The sequence below is a fragment of the Anticarsia gemmatalis genome, chromosome 2 (genome assembly GCF_050436995.1).
Source record: "Anticarsia gemmatalis isolate Benzon Research Colony breed Stoneville strain chromosome 2, ilAntGemm2 primary, whole genome shotgun sequence".
NCBI classification, from domain to species: Eukaryota; Metazoa; Arthropoda; class Insecta; order Lepidoptera; family Erebidae; genus Anticarsia; species Anticarsia gemmatalis.
Window position 1 is genome coordinate 517546 of NC_134746.1, and position 14052 is coordinate 531597.

At 33.3% G+C, this 14052-nt stretch overlaps 1 protein-coding gene across 8 annotated transcripts in view; it reads left to right on the forward strand.

The window, feature by feature from the left end:
• The window catches only part of LOC142978959 (ichor-like), a 40992-nt gene that overhangs the window by 20792 nt on the left and 6148 nt on the right, over nt 1-14052 (forward strand). The gene's annotated exons all lie outside the window — the stretch shown is intronic.

The window sequence follows — 14052 nt, forward strand, 5'->3', positions numbered from 1 at the left end:
GCTCGTAACATGAGATCTATCATTACCGTCCATGTTCGATGCGCACTAAAGATAAACCAGACCGCCGTCTATCCAGGTCAGATTATTAATCTGTGAATTAACTTATAGTAGCATATAGAAACCCAACTTATAGTTAACTATTAGTTTAGTAAGAATTGGAGATGTTTATGAAACTTTCATAATCATTCAACAAAAGGTTGTTAAGTTATCTGTAAGATAAGCAACCTTTAACGCGGTCACTTCATAGGTAGTTGCTAAAGATATTTTAACCAACTTCGAAAAAATTAGGAGGATCTCATTTAGTTTGTATTTTTTTTAATTGTTTGGACCAATTTTGATTGTTGTTTTTTGTTTGATAGTTGTAGCTGCTGCTCCCCATATACCTAGTCCCTCTTATATTTGCTTAAAATCTGACGATATTGTTAGTAATGTTATCAAAACTGTGTGACTCTGACTACATCAATATATCATTATAGTTTTGTAGTACTTACCAGTTTGTTACCATATACAGAAAATTAATAGGCTTTGACCGTATAAAAAATAGTTTTAAAGTCAGGATTTCCTTGTAAAAATTATAACTGAACACCAACGTGGTTTGTTCACGTTCAAAGTCGGTTCTTGATATTGTCTAGTAAACAGCTGCTAAGCCTACATGACCTCCGGGCCTGAATAACATTTATAAATAACCATAAGATTAATAACTAATTAGGTAACTCGACACAACATAATTTAAAGTATTCACCTTTTAAAAAACAATGAATAAATAAAATGTTTAACAAATTGACCGCCTTTGAAGTCTGGGAGTATACAACTATTGCTCACGATGTCTCAGGTTCCATTCCTGGGTTTATTAGTATTTTTTTATTAGTTTTAGATGTTTGACACGAATTTTTAAGACGTGCACAGTAAATGCCAATAGACTCACCCCTTTATAAATAGGACTTATTATAAATGGCAAAACGTGGGTCTTTTCATACACCTCTGCTTAAACCATCATGTATAACAGGCGCGATATTATGTTTATAAGCTAGGTAAAATAGCCTTAACTAATGTGCCGACAAAACGTTTTTTATCACTCCATACAAAAGCCTAAGGCTTCAAGCTCATTAATTAAAAACTCATAATAAATAGTTAATTGATTCCAACACAACAATGGCGTCATTTTTCATACAGTATTCGCATTATATACATATATTATATATTATATACATCCAATTATATTCGAAGCCTACACTTCATTTGCTCGTTCGTTTTACACACCATCAATCATTTATTAGTACTGTTATTTAAGAAAATGGAACTGTGTTATAAAGGCCTATCGTGATTTGAAGACTGATTGCAATATCATATCTGTAGGTAGGGATAAGGATAGCTTTGTAACTAGAGATCAACTGTCATTTAGAACAAACGAATCAAAATATTTAGGAAAGTAGCCTATGTGATTTTTCTGAAACGAGTTTATAAAACCAAGCATCTCTTTTTAATAGCTCTTTCTGTATCTTACTGCTGTATATTAATTATATTATAACAATATGTGTACTAGTAGATGTTTTAGTTCCACCCTCTTTGCTACTTTTATACTTTTAATTCGGGTCTTTAGGGACTTCAAAGATTGGCATATCGTATTAAACATTTTACAAGGCAAAGGTAAAGTACCTCTAAACTAATCGTAATTTTATCGCCTATAGCTAAAACGTACTTTTTATATTAATGCGAAAAAAATACAGTTACAAAGATACTAATCTATCAAAATCGACTGAGCCTTTTTATTGCAAAGTAATTACCGAACACGTGTAAAAAAGTATTCCATCTAAAACTAAATTCCATACATTAATGATAGAGTCTATAAAAAAATCGCATAAATATTACAAACGTCCAATAAACCAGCTCTACCGACTCTATCATTAGTCAACTATAAACACAGCCTATAGTAGAGTTTCACGGACTCTACAATGTCACGGTTGCGATCGAGCCGCGCCTCGCTCTACGCGAAAGAAAGTTGATGACGCACACAAGCGCACCGCGTGTGTAGAGTCGATGTAAGTAGAGTCGTTTGTTTGTGATCGGTGGTAGTTAATCTAGAGACCTGTAGTAGAGTGGGTTACTGATTGGAGCCGTATTAGTTTAGCCGTATTTACTACTTTAAAAGGAAATACAAATCTTCATAATTACGAGTACTCATTAAAAATTAAACTTTTTCACTAGCCCTTCGTTTGACTAGTAGTAAATAATCCTCGTGCTTAAATCGTTATTGTGCACGCTAACTTCAATATATCGCTCATTAATCATCTATAAAACCAAGTAATAATAATACTCCGAAAAAGCTGTAAAAGAACCCACACGAGCAATTTCAAAGAATAGAATCTTTGTAGAGTCTAAATAATAAAAAACAGTCGCACACTTTCACTACCCAAATGGCTTAGTCATAACTTATTTTTCAAATCATTAATACAACGACTCTACATCTGTGCGAGTAATTACTACTCTATCACTCACACATACACGGTTAACTAGACACTAACACACAGCGACGCTACGTAGAGTCTGTGTAAAGTCGCACGCACACATAGAGTCGTTCAGTAGGTCACTGTACCGCGCGTTGATGTCTTTTCTATGGACATTAGAGCGATGGGTGCGAGAATTGATTTTAATATAAATTTAGCTCATTTTATTATGTGAATCTTCGTGATTTATTATCAAAAGAGAAAATTATGTGTTTTCTCTTATTATGGATTCTATTCAATTACTCTGCAGGTGGAAATCATGGAGCTGCAGGCTAAGTAGGAGCATTTTTTAAAGAAAATTTAGTTTTTCACTCGTAAATTATTTTATTCTCCACGTTTAATTATGAAACAAGGTTAGTTTGTGGTTAAACGAAATGGTAATAAATCAATTTTATTTCTAATTTATGATCAGACAGGAAACTGCTACTGAACAACGTAATGATTCATAGAGGTAGAGCGAAAGAGGTAAATAAACCATTTTGAGTACGAATTTACTTGCTTTTAAACATCTACAGCCTCCTATATCTGTCTTACTGACGGGTAGCGATTTCGAATCCCATCCATTATTCTCAACCCTTTTTCTCTCTTTATTATATAATCTTTAAAGAAAGCTATTGTTGACTCTACAATTTTTAAATATTTGTGTACAAAAGAAAACGGCCTAAACTATAGAAAACCGTATTAGCGGCGTCTCGCGAAATGTAAAAGTTGACGACTCATTTTTGTAAACAAACTACATCTACGCGATTCTAAACTCTATTGCTATAAAAATAAGACTTGCAGACAATTTTTTGTTTACCAAGTAAAAGTTTTGTTATATTTTTTATATGTTGAAAAATGTATGAAAAAATAATAGTTTCTACCCAACATGGATATAACGTAATTGCAAAATAAATATGAAATCCTATGTCTCCCTTTATTTTATGGCGAGTGTCTTGGTTCCTTATTTGTGTACTGTGGACTACGAGGCTTTAGATTCGGTACCCGGGCGAAAACAAGTTATTGTGAAGACATTTTAAGTAGCAACCGCACTAGTCAAATGGTAGAAGACTCACCCTATATTATACAGCCTCTCATTATTATATACAACTAAATTAATTGCATAATTTAAGTAAAGGAACATAAAAATTGTAGGGAATGTCTACTAAATAGGTATTCTGACTCGAACTTTATTCGAACCTTATCCCTCAATACCACCTGCAACTATACACCACACAACAATACTATAGAAAACCGATTGGAAAATAATTACAGTAATTCAGTTCATTGACCCCGTGACGTAGAACCTTAAATAGGAGAGACACAAAAAATCATAATAGCTCCGATGGATCAGTTCTATTGTAGTTTTTTGCTCGTTTGAATAATTGGACTCTATGTAGAGATAGAGTTGTAAACCACAGTTTGTATTTTTTTCATGATTTTGTTCTTTAAATGGTTAAAGTCAATATGATAGTGGTACTAATTCTACTAGAGCTATGGCATAGCAGAGGGACCTCAAGAATCTATTGGGCGTAGGGGTAACGTGTTCGATTTTCACAAGTAAAAATACAAGTGTGTGGTCCACAATTAATAAGTATATTTTGTTTGTATATTTTATTGTCTGGGAGTCCACGCGTTGCAAGAAAAAAAATATAAGTAATCTAAATTCATAATAAACATGCGTTTTACAACAACCTCCATGAATCCAGCTGTACTGCTTTTACGTACTGTTTTTAAAAGTGGTATAGAACTCTAAAAATCTCATTTTTTTAGCTATCCATTAAATTATCTCAATCTTCCGTATAAAAAAGCACGAACATCAATTTTTCGTCCACAATTAACCCCGTTACACACTATCCAAACAAAACGTTCTGCGTATTGTAATTCGATCTAGCATTAGCATTAACATAGGAATGTACCTCAGTGAGTTACAGGCAGTGCCGCGTGTGTAAACAATGGCTAACTGTACCGACACCTTGACTCGGACAACCGAACGCACTGAGTGTAAAAATTCTCGTGGATCTATGTACAGGACGTGTCAAATTTAATTTTGTTTATTTATTTAATCTTAAATGCGTATTATTGGCGTACATACAACAAACTAAATACTAGTAACTAGAGTCTTGGTTATGTTTTCAATTATTTTGAAGTAACGCATATGGTCTAAACAAAAACAATTAAAACTTTAATAAGCCTGTACCTCTATTGTTAACACACATGGCAATATTTTATCTATTTACTTGTAGTTTACACTCTTAGCATCTATCAAATGAAGTTTAAAAATCTTTTAAAGGGTATCAATTTACTAACAAATAGACAGTTACAGAAAATAAACGGTCAAATCTCTATCAACGACTTAGAGAGGAAAATTCCAATCCAATCATATTTCCAAACTTGAAGTTCAAAACCAACTTACGAAACTAAATTCAATAGCGTTGTAAAACGCAACAAATCGTATCGTATCGGGTTGAGCAATTTTCGCGAATTGCTCTAGATGTGCTAACTGGACAAGTATTTAAATTATCTCGGTAACAATGCGGTGGACCGCTAATAATATCACTATAAAAAATATTGGAAAAAATATTTGTTTAAAATAACTGCTGGGGTTGAATTGGTTTTGTCGTGCCAAATAACAATGCAAATTATATTTAAAAAACTACAAAACTTTACCATAAGATAAATCGGAGATAAGAATTAATAAAACAAGATGGTGTGTGTGTGTGTGTCACAACTTGCACAAAGCATGTGTGAAAACAGGAGATAAGAATTAATAAAACAAGATGGTGTGTGTGTGTGTGTCACAACTTGCACAAAGCATGTATGAAAGCAGAATTTTGTGATGCATACATACTATACATACAATTTTGTATACAAAAACCATGTAAGCAAATACATTCATAATATGTAGAAGAAAGTCCCGTACACATAAGTTTGACCAACTCTTAAAATATATAATTTCATTCTTTTATACCAAAGAAACGGTAAACAAACATCTCCCTTTAAACAACAGCCTGTAGGTTGCGCGGGAGTGTCGCTACGTCACAACAAGTCTGGCGACGTACGCATGCGTCACTCACACACACTGACACACACATGTGTGTGTGCAATGCCAGTTATTAAACTTTTTATATTCAGATGAAGCACAAAAAACTGCTATTGATTCTTAGAATTGAAATTGGGTTTTTTTTAAAGGCTATAAAATATAAGTATAAGAAGAAATATTTCGAAGGAAAATATAACTCAAGCTGTGAATACTATACTGACGTTACGTCAGTTTCATGGCTTACAGCTGTGCTTATGATAACTTACTCGATAGTTAAACTAACAGAATATGTATGAGAACCAGTGTCAAAATTCTACCAAATAAGTTAACTGGTGCTTATAAACTGGTTTATTATAATAACTTTATAAGACCTTCCAGAATATAATTATCTTACCCTAAATAACGCCGAGTGCGGTATTTTGACATTTCAGATAATATATTAAATGCGAGTGGTAATGTTCTCAACTATTAAAAAGACCGATAGCTACAGGTAAAAGTTAATCGAAAATTAAATGGTAACCTTTTCAGCTTTACCCTTATTTAAATCTAAATAAATACATATTTATTAAAACAGCACATATATTTAGCATTAATGCATTCCAAAAAATACTTAGGCTTAGTTGCCACTTCTGAATATATATGATAGCTTATCAGGTTCAATTATGACAGTTATATTCATACATTTACTATTACTTTATTAAACAAATAGATTACCTGGCACTTATTTATATAATAATATCTCTTCGTTGTACAAAATGCATCATGAAAAGAAAACATCAAAACCACTGAAAACTAAACGCTATAATCATGTTAAATAGTATCAAAACTAACAAACAAACCAGCCCTTACAATCTTAAAAAAGTATTAAAAACACCCTCATCTCACGAAACATGGATACGATCCCGTAATTCCCACAAAAAAGCCTCCAATATCGTGTCTAAGGCCCCCGAGGTCATTGTCCTTCGCCGGGATAGCCCTGTACAGTTAGGGTCTTTGGACCCACGGCCTTGACAGTCCTCCCGCGCATGTCAATAGGACAGGTGGGGAATAGGTTAACTTATATTTCGTAGGGTTAACTCGCTTTGGGGTATATTTTAAAATAATTTGGTTGAGACAGGTGTGAATAACTGTTAAGTATTGTAGTGGTAGTACTGATAAAAATTGTCCGTAATGTTTTAGCGTGGTTTTTGTTTGAATGCGTTAAACTATGAAACTACTAGTCAGTTTTGAGATTTAGTTAGTATGATAGGCTTATTTTTTCAAAAGACTCTAGGTTATGTTTTAGGACTCGATACATTAACCCTGCCTCGTTCTCGCCTGTAAGTAGCGACTGTGGCGTATTTTATATCGCTTTTGGTAATGGATCAGAAAGGATCAGAATAAATTCGTTTAAATTTTTTTAGCCCCTGTTTATCCTATACTGTTCCACACATGGATCTCATTCCAGAATGAGAAGAGATAAAACTATAGTCATGCTTGCTCACTAAGTGTGTAAGGGACTACAAATCCAATTGTTTTATAACATAACAATAACAAGCAATAACAAATAAAAGGCGTTATTCTTATACTTATTCATATGCTAATTGGTTACTTTTGTTTCAAATGTAGTTTGTAGTAGTTTTGTTTCAAATATAGTGTTTATTTCTAATACAATTGTTGATAACTCATTTGCATTATATTATTTTGAACAAACAATAGGAATTATTTTTCCTTTGATCTTTCTATCTCTATGCGCCGGGAGATAGACCCCGGGAGGATAGGGTATACCATTTTATTTAATAATAAATGCCAGGTAGTCTTATAAAATCTCAGCCTTACTTACTAAACCTTTAGTTATGCTAATATTGTATCTACCTAAATTAGATACAATATACTAAACTTAACTGTATATGGTCACAAATATTTAACTTTTTAATTTAAAACTATATCATCTACTGATTTATTTTCCCAATACTTTGTTTCACGCGGTAATCGAATCCATATACGTATTATACTAGGTTTTTTTTTTTGTATTTTTATCTTTTACATGCAAACTTCACCTGCCATTCACAACCTCACGTAAATGTATTGACTTTCTATTTGAACGCAACATTGTGATATTATTTACTATAAGATATTGCGCTGCCAATCAGTTAAACGTAACTTTATAACTAAAATAAACCTTTTGTAACCATTGCCCAATGTTCCGTGGTTGATTGACGAAATACCTTTATTGTCATTTGGTTCGTTTTTTACACGTTTTACGATAAATTGCTGTAATGTAGACAATGAAATGAATGTCTTAATTTCTTGCTTTTTTTTCGAAGGTTTTTGGATAGTTATAACTATAGGTACTTGTTATAATAATATGTTGCGTTTATCTGATCACGAGTTTCTGAAAAATCTACAGCTGATGTGTTGTTGCTATGACAACTGTTCGCGTTTAGGAATACTCTCGATATGGATAGGACCTAGTATCGTAATTTACTTTAAAAACCCAAATAGGATAACTATAGTATCTATTAGCCCCTATAAACAGGCAAATGGCGAAACCCGAAAGAATCGCTATAATGTTTATTGAGATAAAGTACTGAAAATTTTATGACAATAGTCACAGTCCTTCAACGGTCACTGCACTTATTTCGTAACCTAACTTAACCTTTCAGCAGCCATCTTAAAAAAATGCGTCTCAGTAAATCAAAAAAGCCAAGAAATATACCAAATAAAATAACGTAATACTCTCTTCTCCATACTTGACAACCGTAAGAATAAAAAGTATATCCCAACAATTTCAAAGACCCATAAAACATACCCATATCATTTAATGACTTATCAAACGGCCAGGGGCCAAACCACTGGCTACTCCGCCCAAAGGCTGGCCACCCAAAATCCGACCGGAGCCGATCATGCCCGAGTGCCGCCGAAACCTGTCCTCTCGAGCCCTAACGGGACCGCCTTGACAAACAACCAATTAGGATGTAGGGATCAAAAGTGCCGAATGTTTTACGGTTAGACAAATTTTACATTTTTTTTCTAGAATTTGCATTGGTGTAGTAATAAAATGAATGGAATTTTGTACAGTTAATGGCTTTTTTGTTTGAGGTGATTGTTTTTTAATATTTAGGTAGTAAAAGCTATTACGGTTATAGTATGTTGTATATTTTTTTGTATTTAGGAGCTCTATAGATAACTGAGAAGCGGTATTATTTAATGTTATTACTTGCTACAGAGTCTACAGACCTATCTTATTTACTGTTAACTTAGGATGCATAACCCAAGTGTCATAGCTATAGTTGGTGGTGTAAGTAGTAGTCGCAGGTTCGAATCTAATCTAAACAAGTACATTTAAGGCCCAGAATTTCGAGTATTTGTGTACTTTATAATTTAAACACCATGTTGTTTTTTAAATATTACGTGACTACAACACAACATAACTATTTTTGGTAGTCATCTGTACTTATTTCATATTTCCTCCTGGTTTCTATTGGTCCTTGTAAAGGGTCATACCTTGTGCAAGTGCTAAGTACTTGAGGGTAAATGAGGCATAAACTGAATGATTAGTTGCAACACGCTGTATCTAGTGGAGCGAATATTAACTAAGTTCAACGCGTATTGGGGTTAGAAGTACATAGTGACTGTTATTATTGTGTTTACTACTTCTGGATAACTATCTGATAACCTATCTTATAGATAGTGACAGCAAATATGTGATAAATCTGTCAAATCTGTTTCGTTTGTTAGCCGAAATTTATAGAAAAGTGTTGAATCCGTTAGTGTTTTGTTTTGTTAGACAATTGGTGTGCTAGGAATCCTAGCACTAGGACAGTAGAGAGTTAAAGACAGTACAACAATATTTTGTTGTTGTTTGGAAATCAGTTTGTCAAAGATATATTTTTGTTTATTGGAAATCAAATCCATGTCAATGAATATTAATGAGGATTATCACTAGCTTACCGGACTTTATAGTCTTCACATAATTAAACATGTTTTTTATTAGTTAATTTATTATTTTGTTAATTAAGACACAAATATATTAAATAAAAATTATAAAAATAAAAGTAAAACTTAAGCTACAACGCTGCAGCATTAAAAACCATCTTAAATATTAATATACCCCGTTAAATACGACACTTAATATAATTTTTCACGCGCTCATTGTCAGTAACTTTCTCAAGACAATATTTCGCTTGTCAATAACTCATCAACAAAGTCTAGCCTTGAGGTAGGTTTAAAAACTGGATTCTCGAGCAATCATCAAACGGACATAGCTCTATTGTCATGAATCAGCACCGTGAAAATCGAAAACCAGATAACCAAACAACGAAATAACGACTTTAAAACCGACGGTCAAGGTTGCATTTTGAATACGATATCGCTGTCGCTTACGACCTGTGGGTAATAAAGAGCTGTTTACGCCACTGACACACTTCCGTGTGTGTACCGTTAGCCGGCCCTGTTTTGCGATCACCCGTTTCTTTCACTCTCGTTGGAAACGTATATTTCGTCTCGCTCGGCGCGCGACAAATTTTCGATACGGGCGCCGCGTGTAGGTTGGCCTAAAAATTAATTTCGTGATACGATTTTTTTAAGAATCCGCTTTGTGGTAGAGGGGGGTTTTGTCGGTCAGTGTGCCATGTGCTTTATGTTAAGTTGCCATGTCTAACTCTTAGGATTAGTCTGGGTTCGATTACTGTTTTATGAGATTATTAACGGGTTTACAATACTTCGGCATTTGCCGTTTTAATTGGAGTTTATTGTAGTATAGAATTGTAGTTTTCGGGTTTCATTTCTTCCTTTCCAAATTACATGGATTTGCACTACATATAAAGTCAATAGGTATTTTTTATTCTGTGTAAATGGGTGTGTTTTATGGTCATATAATAGATACTGTACTTTAAAATATGATGAAGTTAATGGTTGTCCATGTAAGGTTTGATAGAGTAATAATATGAATGTTCTATGTAAAGTTAAGTGACGTGTAATAGGGGCTTATTGCTATCTTTTGTACAGTTATAATGTTTAACCTACTGAATATATACTTCATACATAAAATGTATTAAACTAACCAGGATGTGAACTCAAAACCATTAGACATATAGGCATTTGTTATGTATATGCCTAACATCACGCCTGTTATACCAAAATTTGAAGGCAGAGGTGTAAGAAATATACCCACTTTTATAATGTCTAGTACCACGTAGTAGGGTCGCCCCTACATACCAAATACATACATGGACACCAAACTCCGAATAATATTAAGTATATTATAATAAAAAAGCACTTTGCCCTACCTGGGAACCCGAGATCTTATGATTAGCAAACACTCAAAATAAGTAAAAAAACTACAAAAAAACCACACTCTAACTCTTGACCCGGCAATCGAACTTGACACACTACCTACATAATACCATAAAAGCCTTCCTTTAACGAGTATATTCAAACATCACGCAATAACATAGCTCAAATGCTACGGTGCTGTCCGCAGGGGTCGGGGTTCAAACTCGTTACGAGATTTGTTGCTTATTTGCATTTAACTCAACTGTTGGGTTACTTCTCAATTACTTCGATAAATAAGTCTTAGTAACTACTCGTTTAAAACTCCTGAATCTTCATATTTACTGGTACAGTGCAAATAGGAGTTCTATTTGTTAGTACCATATTGGGTTCGATTGTAGCTCGACGCAAGCAGTTGTCTTATTATGTCTATTAATAATTAATATCAACGACGAAATATTTTTACTATTTAGAAATGGAACCCAGAACCCCCGTGCTCAATAGTAGCTGCTTTGTCACTATGTTAACGCTATTAAAATCGTCACAATCTTTAATCCAAGCCTGACCGAATTATGGATTTCCACACGCCAATTTTCCTATATTTCTCTCTATAAAAACCTACTTAAAGAAAAATAATTGAAAACGCATTATTTCCAACCAACTTCAATCACAAACTTCCCAATTAACAGAAGCCAAAAGCGCATACTTTCATCAGCAATATTTGTAGTATACTTTCACTAAGTCGGGTCATCGGAGCGGATAATATTTGAAACTGTGACAGTTTACAATTGGGCCGCGGAGATGATAATCCGACGACAAAACGAACCGCGACTAATGATAGCCGCAAGTGGTGATACTAGCGCGAAACAAGTCAATGTAGACCGATGTATAGAGGCCTTAAATATAGGATGATTCGTATTTAAGGCTTTTTAATTATGTGTGTTTAAATAGGGCAATAAAAACAAACTCCCAATATAAAATGAAGAGGAAAAAAGCAATTATACTTAAGTCGAACCAATATTACATTATTTTAGGAAGGACTTTGGTAGTAAATAAATAATCCTATTAAACCCATGGGTCGAGCTTTAGCGTTCTGACGAACGTGTCTACGTAGTGGAAGTAACAAAAATAGTACTGGTAGCCTACTCAAAACAAAAATAGTATTAGAAGTATGTAAGAAGTGATTTTTAGGCATATTTCTGTCACGACATTTGGCTCTGCAAAATATTATAGAACAATGATTAAAGTAAAAATATCAAAACAATTATGCGAAAAGATCATAATACTATTAGCGAGCAAAGCTATCGACTATCATATAATACTATTTTTACCTCTATAATTGCGAACACAAATTAACTACACCTATTCTAAAACAGTACCAGCACAATCGATCTATAATTAATTATTTGTTTGTAGGTTAATTGTAGAATTGATACCGACAGTAAGCAGTAACTTAACTCGGTTTACAACGGATCCTTAGTTCCTTTGAAAAACATCCTACTCGTTAATATTGGAGGTTATTGGGATAATTATAATTGGTTCATTGAATACATTGTGTGGCCTAATTACGAGACAAGGTAATATGATTAGGAGTCGGTGTTTCATGTATTATGTATGTATAAGCGTGTCTTTTTTAGGCTTGGATGCAAGTAGTTATTGAAAGTATGTAGGTGGTTTGTGGACTAGTAAGGTCCTTTTAAATTGATAGCTATAATAATAAAATAGATTAGAAGCTACTCTGTGGAGTATTATAATAATTGCTACGCCTAGATCATACAAACATTCAGCACACCTACGGTATCATTATGGTAGTATAGGAGCAAAATAACATACTCGCAATTAATCAAATTGAATCGCGCTGTTGTTTGAGAAACATCAACAAGCTTAAAATTAATCATTCAAGTTGTTTAAAATACACGCAGGACATTTATTATTTCGTAGATTTTTATCCTCTACGAAATTTCCGCGTAGCAGCGTAGAAGTCTGCGTAGAAGGTCCTTAATTGCTCGACTTATATTTAGATTTACACTAAAAGATTTTTAGTCGCTTTTTCCGAAACTTTAAACACATACAATAATTAAGAATGTTTTATTATTTTTAATGTAGATTTCCTCCTATTAATCTTTGATAACAAGGCTTTATTTATGCTGAAAAGTGAGTACTAATAGTAACTTCCACTAGCTATCCTTTGTATGAAAAATTGTTTCAGAACAATGTGATATAATTGACGCCAAACCACCTATAGGTAGTAAGAGGCTTTGACTTGCTCTGACTAAAATCAAAGCATATTCTTCATTATTTTGAAAGTAACTTTTTTTCAACACACTAACGAAATCTCTACTACAGCCATACAAATTATGAATCGACAATCCATAAAAATGTCATTGTATTAAACGTACAAAGTTTATTCGATAAAGTCACGTTCGCTTTGCAATAGTCTTGGTAATACATTTTTTTTTCTTGCGTCAATCGACACGGACCGCCGAGCGCAATGCCTTTGATAACTTGGTCCGATTTTTGCGAAAACTCTTGCCAAGGCCAAGCTCTTGGCAGCGAGACAAATCTATATTTTAATAGTATTTTTTCTCTCGTTATTGCAATCAATTGCGTGCAGGCGTTGACCAACAAATGCGTGTTGTCATGGGTTCGATTTTTTGTGTATCCTAATGTTATGAAAAGTGTTGCTTAGTTTTTTAGTTAGGAAAGGTGTTTAGTAAGTTTTTCTTTGTAGGCTTTACTGAAATGTTGTGTAAGGTCTTACACTTGTTTATCACGGCGACATAGGCAGCGATGTATAAAAACTCTGTGCATTATCTATTTAAAAATTGTTAACGAAAAACCTGAGCATGTCAGTAAAGTTCTGATAGTATTGTATTGTAGGCCTGCCATGTAGAAATCGCAGTTACTTTATTTTTTACTTGTTAATTGAACCTTTAAATGCTTACATACAATTGTTTTTAAAACAACAACGAAATTAAAGTAATGGACTCTAGTTTTTTATTAAATAAATATTTTCTGACAAGCAAAAAATAATTCATTTATATAATCTGATTTTATAAAAACAAAATATTAAAATACGGGAATCAACTCTAGGAATTGTTCGTTCATAAGTTAAATCTATATAAGAACCCGAATATAACAACAAAAACAAAAAAACAAAACAAGCATCCGACGTATCTCTAAAACCGTAAACTACCAAATAACGTTCAACTTTAAAAAAACCGTAACTAAGAACGAGGTTACATTACTCATTGTACTTAAAGGAAACTCCCA